Source organism: Triticum aestivum, chromosome 4B (assembly GCF_018294505.1).
Source record: "Triticum aestivum cultivar Chinese Spring chromosome 4B, IWGSC CS RefSeq v2.1, whole genome shotgun sequence".
Lineage (NCBI taxonomy): Eukaryota > Viridiplantae > Streptophyta > Magnoliopsida > Poales > Poaceae > Triticum > Triticum aestivum.
In genome coordinates this window covers 28650073-28658632 of record NC_057804.1, presented here as the reverse complement: position 1 = coordinate 28658632, position 8560 = coordinate 28650073, and the positions used below count along the sequence as shown (strand labels likewise).

The 8560-nt window shown below is 41.7% G+C and overlaps 1 long non-coding RNA gene across 4 annotated transcripts in view; it reads right to left on the bottom strand.

Moving 5' to 3' along the window:
• Positions 1-327: 327 nt before the first annotated feature.
• LOC123090768 (uncharacterized) overlaps positions 328-8560 on the bottom strand; it is a 12171-nt gene continuing 3938 nt past the window's right edge. The window contains exons 3-4 of one of the 4 annotated variants that reach the window (XR_006442616.1): positions 586-669; positions 328-390 (exon numbers count right to left, since the gene is read on the bottom strand). This is a non-coding gene — a long non-coding RNA (uncharacterized lncRNA). The remainder of the gene's footprint in view (positions 391-585; positions 670-8560) is intronic. The other 3 variants (XR_006442617.1, XR_006442615.1, XR_006442614.1) reach the window with 3 other exon arrangements.

Sequence of the window (8560 nt, the reverse complement as noted above, 5' to 3'; positions counted from 1 at the left end):
AAAACTAACAGCAAGCGACGGTGACATGGATGGCTACCTTATTGCTTTGGAAGTGGATGGCATGAGTCGTCCCCTATATGCACGAAACAGTCCCAGCCATGCACAGCTAGCCGAGAAACATTGGGTCAAAACAAGGGTGTTGGTACCTTGAGCAACGACGCCATCACGTTGACAAATGCCCAACCCAATTGCTTGTCGCCATCCTCGGCCACCACCTGGACACACTCCTCTAGACCCAGGCGTTTTGAACGACATTCTCCCCGCTTCCCCTGGGCGATGGCCGACTACCGTAACTTCTCTGGAGCGAATCCTTCCAAAGCGCTGCCGACAACATCGTCCCTGTGGCGTTGCTCCTTCCTTTTCGTCCCTTTTGCTTCATTGACCTCCTTCCTATGAAGTTTTAGTAACAAGGTACATTTCAGTAATCAGTAAAAAAAATCAGATATTAGTACAAGAAAAATGAGCCACTTGACAAAGTTTTAGTAGAAATCAGATTTTCGTACAACAAGATATTTTAGTACGTACTAAAAAGAATAGTACAAGGGCAATCATCCGAACAATATCATCAGAAGTATGAAACTGAACCTTTAGTCGCAGCAGGTGACTACCCTTGTCATCTCAAGATTCAAGCCTCTCCTCTTATCTTGTTCTCCGAGCATGCACTAAAAACTGCAAAAAATACAGAACATGTACATGTTGAAGGAAATATGCCCTAGAGGCAATAATAAAGTTATTATTTATTTCCTCATTTCATGAGAAATGTTTATTATTCATGCTAGAATTGTATTAACCAGAAACATAATACATGTGTGAATACATAGACAAACATCGTGTCACTAGTGTGCCTCTACTTGACTAGCTCATTAATCAAAGATGGTTATGTTTCCTAACCATATACATGTGTTGTTATTTGATTAACGGGATCACATCATTAGGAGAATGATGTGATTGACATGACCCATTCCGTTAGCCTAGCACTTGATCGTTTAGTATATTGCTATTGCTTTCTTCATGACTTATACATGTTCCTGTAACTATGAGATTATGCAACTCCCGTTTACCGGAGGAACACTTTGGGTGCTACCAAACGTCACAATGTAACTGGGTGATTATAAAGGAGTACTACAGGTGTCTCCAAAGGTACATGTTGGGTTGGCGTATTTCGAGATTAGGTTTTGTCACTCCGATTCTCGGAGAGGTATCTCTAGGCCCTCTCGGTAATGCACATCACTATAAGCCTTGCAAGCAATGTAGCTAATGAGTTAGTTACGGAATGATGCATTACGTAACGAGTAAAGAGACTTGCCGGTAACGAGATTGAACTAGGTATTGGATACCGACGATCGAATCTCGGGCAAGTAACATACCGATGACAAAGGGAACAACGTATGTTGTTATGCGGTTTGACCGATAAAGATCTTCGTAGAATATGTAGGAGCCAATATGGGCATCCAGGTCCCGCTATTGGTTATTGACCGAGAATAATTCTAGGTCATGTCTACATAGTTCTCGAACCCGTAGGGTCCACACGCTTAACGTTACGATGACAGTTTTATTATGAGTTTATAAGTTTTGATGTACCGAAGTTTGTTCGGAGTCCCGGATGTGATCACGGACATGACGAGGAGTCTCGAAATGGTCGAGACATAAAGATTCATATATTGAAAGCCTATGTTTGGACATCGGAAGTGTTCCGGGTGAAATCGGCATTTTACTGGAGTACCGGGGGGTTGCCGGAACCCTCCCGGGGGTTATTGGGCCTTCATGGGCCCTAAGGGAGAAGAGGAGAGGAGGCAAGAGGTGGGCCGCGCCCCCTCCCCTCCCTAGTCTGAATAGGATAATGAGAGGGGGGCGGCACCCCCCCCCCTTTCCTTCCCCTCTTCCTCCTCCTTCCCCCTTCTCCTACTCCAACTAGGAAAGAAGGGAGTCCTACTCCCGGTGGGAGTAGGACTCCCCCCTTGGCGCGCCCTCCTTGGCCGGCCGCCCCCTCCCCCTTGGCTCCTTTATATACGGGGGCAGGGGGGCACCCTAGGACACATAAGTTGATCTACGGATCGTTCCTTAGCCGTGTGCGGTGCCCCCCTCCACCATATTCCACCTCGGTCATATCGTCGCGGAGTTTAGGCGAAGCCCTGCGCCGGTGGAGCATCATCATCGTCACCACACTGTTGTGCTGACAGAATTCATCCCCGACACTTTGCTGGATCGGAGTCCGGGGATCGTCATCGAGCTGAACGTGTGCTAAACTCGGAGGTGCCGTACGTTCGGTACTTGGGTCGGTCAGATCGTGAAGACGTACGACTACATCAACCGCGTTGTCATAACGCTTCCGCTTACGGTCTACGAGGGTACGTGGACAACACTCTCCCCTCTCGTTGCTATGCCATCACCATGATCTTGCGTGTGCGTAGGATTTTTTTTGAAATTACTACGTTCCCCAACAGTGGCATCCGAGCCTAGGTTTTATGCGTTGATGTTATATGCACGAGTAGAACACAAGTGAGTTGTGGGCGATACAAGTCATACTGCTTACCATCATGTCATACTTTGGTTCAGCGGTATTGTTGGATGAAGCGGCCCGGACCGACATTACGCGTATGCTTACGCGAGACTGGTTTTACCGCCGTGCTTTGCACACAGGTGACTAGCGGGTGTTAGTTTCTCCAACTTTAGTTGAACCGAGTGTGGCTACGCCCGGTCCTTGCAAAGGTTAAAACAACACTAACTTGACGAACTGTCATTGTGGTTTTGATGCGTAGGTAAGATTGGTTCTTGCTAAGCCCGTAGCAGCCACGTAAAATTTGCAACAACAAAGTAGAGGACGTCTAACTTGTTTTTGCAGGGCATGATGTGATGTGATATGGTCAAGACGTGATGCTATATTTTATTGTATGAGATGATCATGTTTTGTAACCGAAGTTATCGGCAACTGGCAGGAGCCATATGGTTGCCGCTTTATTGTATGAAATGCAAACGCCCTGTAATTGCTTTACTTTATCACTAAGCGGTAGCGATAGTCGTAGAAGCAATAGATGGCGTAACGACAATGATGCTACGATGGAGATCAAGGTGTCACGCCGGTGACGATGGTGATCACGACGGTGCTTCGAAGATGGAGATCACAAGCACAAGATGATGATGGCCATATCATATCACTTATATTGATTGCATGTGATGTTTATCCTTTATGCATCTTATCTTGCTTTGATTGACGGTAGCATTTTAAGATGATCTCTCACTAAATTATCAAGAAGTGTTCTCCCTGAGTATGCACCGTTGCGAAAGTTCTTCGTGCCGAGACACCACGTGATGATCGGGTGTGATAGGCTCTACGTTCAAATACAACGGGCGCAAAACAGTTGCACACGTGGAATACTCAGGTTAAACTTGACGAGCCTAGCATATACAGATATGGCCTCGGAACACGGAGACTGAAAGGTCGAACGTGAATCATATAGTAGATATGATCAATATAGTGATGTTCACCATTGAAACTACTCCATCTCACGTGATGATCGGACATGGTTTAGTTGATTTGGATCACATAATCACTTAGATGACTAGAGAGATGTCTGTCTAAGTGGGAGTTCTTAAGTAATATGATTAATTGAACTTAAATTTATCATGAACTTAGTCTAGGTAGTATTTTGCAAATTATGTTGTAGATCAATAGCTCGCGTTGTTGCTTTTCATATATTTATTTTGAATGTTCCTAGAGAAAATTGTGTTGAAAGATGTTAGTAGCAATGATGCGGATTGGATCCGTGATCTGAGGTTTATCCTCATTGCTGCACAGATGTCCTTAATGCACCGCTAGGTGACAGACCTATTGCAGGAGCAGATGCAGATGTTATGAACCTTTGGCTAGCTCAATATGATGACTACTTGATAGTTTTGTGCACCATGCTTTATGACTTAGAATCGGGACTTCAAAGACGTTTTTGAACGTCATGGACCATATGAGATGTTCCAGGAGTTGAAGTTAATATTTCAAGTAAATACCCGAGTTGAGAGATATAAAGTCTCCAACAAGTTCTATAGCTAAAAGATGGAGGAGAATCGCTCAACTAGTGAGCATGTGCTCATATTGTCTGGGTACTACAATCGCTTGAATCAAGTGGGAGTTAATCTTCCAGATAAGATAGTGATTGACAGAATTCTCTAGTCACCACCACCAAGTTAGTAGAACTTCGTGATGAACTATAATGCAAGGGATGACGAAAATGATTCCCGAGCTCTTCGTGATGCTGAAATCGACGAAGGTAGAAATCAAGAAAGAGCATCAAGTGTTGATGATTAACAAGACCACTAGTTTGAAGAAAAGGGCAAAGGGATAGAAAGGGAACTTCAAGTAGAATGACAAGCAAGTTGTCACTCCCGCGAAGAAGCCCACAGCTGGACCAAAGCCTGAAACTGAGTGCTTACACTGCAAAGGAAATGGTCACTGGAAGCGGAAATGCCCTGAATATTTGGTGGATAAGAAGGATGGCGAAGTGAACAAGGTATATTTGATATACAGGTTATTGATGTGTGCCTTACTAAGTGTTTATAGTAGCCCCTGAGTATTTGATATTTGTTCACTTGCTAAGATTAGTAACTCGAAACAGGAGTTATATAAACAGAGACTAGTTGAAAGGGAAGTGACGATGAGTGTTGGAAGTGGTTCCAAGATTGATATGATCATCATCGCACACTCCCTATACTTTCGGGATTAGTGTTAAACCTAAATAAATGTTATTTGGCATTTGCGTTGAGCATGAATATGATTTGATCATGTTTATTGCGATACAATTATTCATTTGAAGTTAAAGAATAATTGCTATTCTGTTTACATGAATAAGACCTTCGATGGTTATACACCCAATGGAAATAGTTTGTTGGATCTCGATCGTAGTGATACACATATTCATAATATTGATGCCAAAAGATGCAAAGTTAATAATGATAGTGCAACTTATTTGTGGCACTGCCATTTGGGTCATATCGGTGTAAAGTGCACGAAGAAACTCCATAAAGATGGATTTTTGGAATCACTTGGTTATGAATCATTTGATGCTTGCGAACCATGCCTTTTGGGCAAGATGACTAAAACTCCGTTCTCCGGAACAATTGAACAAGCTACTGACTTATTGGAAATAATACATACCGATGTATGCGATCCAATGAGTGTTGATGCTCGTGGCAAGTATCATTATTTTTCTGACCTTCACAAGATGATTTGAGCAGATATGGGTATATCTACTTGATGAAACATAAGTCTGAAATAGTTGAAAGGTTCAAAGAATTTCAGAGTGAAGTGTAAAAATCATCATAACAAGAAAATAAAGTTTCTGCGATCTGATCGCGGAGACGAATATTTGAGTTACGAGTTTGGTCTTCAATTAAAACAATGTGGAATAGTTTCACAGCTCATGCCACCTGGAACACCACAACGTTATGGTGTGTCCGAACGTCGTAACCGCACTTTATTGGATATGGTGCGATCTATGATGTCTCTTACTAATTTACCATTATCGTTTTGGGGTTATGCATTAGAGACAACTGCATTCACGTTAAAAGGGCACCATCTAAATCCGTTGAGATGACACCGTATGAACTATGGTTTAGCAGTAAACGTAAGTTGTCGTTTCTTAAAGTTTGGAGTTGCGATGCTTATATGAAAAAGGTTTTCAACCTGATAAGCTTGAACCCAAATCGGAGAAGTGCGTCTTCATAGGATGCCCAAAAGAGACTATTGGGTACTCCTTCTATCACAGATCCGAAGGCAAAACATTCGTTGCTAAGAATGGATCCTTTCTAGAGAAAGAGTTTCTCTCGAAAGAAGTGAGTGGGAGGAAAGTAGAACTTGATGAGGTAACTGTACCTGCTCCCTTATTTGAAAGTAGTTCATCACAGAAATCTGTTCCTGTGACTACTACACCAATTAGTGAGGAAGTTAATGATGATGATCATGAAACTTCAGATTAAGTTACTACAGAACCTCGTAGGTCTTCCAGAGTAAGATCCGCACCAGAGTGGTACGGTAATCCTGTTCTGGAAGTTATGTTACTAGACCATGACGAACCTACGAACTATGAAGAAGCGATGGTGAGCCCAGATTCCGGGAAATGGCTGGAGGCCATGAAATCTGAGATAGGATCCATGTATGAGAACAAAGTGTGGACTTTGGTGGAGTTGCCCGATGATCGGCAAGCCATATTGTATAAATGGATCTTCAAAAGGAAGACGGACGTTGATAGTAGTGTTACTATCTACAAAGCTCGACTTGTCACAAAAAGGTTTTTGACATAGTTCGAAATGTTGACTACAATGAGATTTTCTCAACTGTAGCGATGCTTAAGTCTGTTCGAATCATGTTAGCAATTGCCACATTTTATGAAATCTGGCAAATGGATGTCAAAACTGCATTCCTTAATGGATTTATTAAAGAAGAGTTGCATATGATGCAACCAGAAGATTTTGTCAATCCTAAAGATGCTAACAAAATTTGCAAGCTCCAGCGATCCATCTATGGACTGGTGCAAGCATCTCAGAATTGGAATATACGCTTTGATAAGTTGATCAAAGCATATAGTTTTATACAGACTTGTAGTGAAGCCTGTATTCACAAAAAAGTGAGTGGGAGCTCTGTAGCATTTCTAATATTATATGTGGATGACATATTGTTGACTAGAAATGATATAGAAATTCTGGATAGCATGAAAGGATACTTGAATAAGAGTTTTTCAAAGAAAGACCTCGGTGAAGCTGCTTACATATTGAGCATCAAGATATATAGAGATAGATCAAAACGCTTGATAAGATTTTTCAATGAGTACATACCTTGACAAGATTTTGAAATAGTTCAAAATGGAACAGTCAAAGAAGGAGTTCTTGCCTGTGTTACAAGGTGTGAAGTTGAGTAAGACTCAAGACCCGACGAGTGCAGAAAATAGAAAGAGAATGAAAAGTCATTCCCTATGCCTCAGTCATAGGTTCTATAAAGTATGCTATGCTGTGAACCAGACCTATTGTATACCTTTCTCTATGTTTGGCAAAGGAATACAATTTTGATCTCATAGTAGATCACTGGACATGGGTCAAGAATATCCTTAGTGAGGACTAAGGAGATGTTTCTCGATTATGGAGGTGATAAAAGAGTTCGTCGTAAAAAGTTACAACGATGCAAGATTTTACACCAATCCAGATGACTCTAAGTCTCAATCTGGATACATATTGAAAGTGGGAGCAATTAGCTAGAGTAGCTCCGTGCAGAGCATTGTAGACATAGAATATTTGCAAAATACATACGTCTCTGAATATGACAGACCCGTTGACTAAGCTTCTCTCATGAGCAAAACATGATCACACCTTAGTACTCTTTGGGTGTTAATCACATAGCGATGTGAACTAGATTATTGACTCTAGTAAATCCTTGGGTGTTAGTCACATGACGATATGAACTATGGGTGTTAATCATATACAGATATGAATATTGGTGTTAAATCACATGGCGATGTGAACTAGATTATTGACTCTAGTGCAAGTGGGAGACTGAAGGAAATATGCCCTAGAGGCAATAATAAAGTTATTATTTATTTCCTCATTTCATGAGAAATGTTTATTATTCATGCTAGAATTGTATTAACCGGAAACATAATACATGTGTGAATACATAGACAAACATCGTGTCACTAGTGTGCCTCTACTTGACTAGCTCATTAATCAAAGATGGTTATGTTTCCTAACCATAGACATGTGTTGTTATTTGATTAACGGGATCACATCATTAGGAGAATGATGTGATTGACATGACCCATTCCGTTAGCCTAGCACTTGATCGTTTAGTATATTGCTATTGCTTTCTTCATGACTTATACATGTTCCTGTAACTATGAGATTATGCAACTCCCGTTTACCGGAGGAACACTTTGGGTGCTACCAAATGTCATAACGTAACTGGGTGATTATAAAGGAGTACTACAGGTGTCTCCAAAGGTACATGTTGGGTTGGCGTATTTCGAGATTAGGTTTTGTCACTCCGATTGTCGGAGAGGTATCTCTGGGCCCTCTCGGTAATGCACATCACTATAAGCCTTGCAAGCAATGTAGCTAATGAGTTAGTTACGGAATGATGCATTACGTAACGAGTAAAGAGACTTGTCGGTAACGAGATTGAACTAGGTATTGGATACCGACGATCGAATCTCGGGCAAGTAACATACCGATGACAAAGGGAACAACGTATGTTGTTATGCGGTTTGACCGATAAAGATCTTCGTAGAATATGTAGGAGCCAATATGGGCATCCAGGTCCCGCTATTGGTTATTGACCGAGAATAGTTCTAGGTCATGTCTACATAGTTCTCAAACCTGTAGGGTCCGCACGCTTAATGTTACGATGACAGTTTTATTATGAGTTTATAAGTTTTGATGTACCGAAGTTTGTTCGGAGTCCCGGATGTGATCACGGACATGACGAGGAGTCTCGAAATGGTCGAGACATAAAGATTGATATATTGGAAGCCTATGTTTGGACATCAGAAGTGTTTCGGGTGAAATCGGCATTTTACTGGAGTAC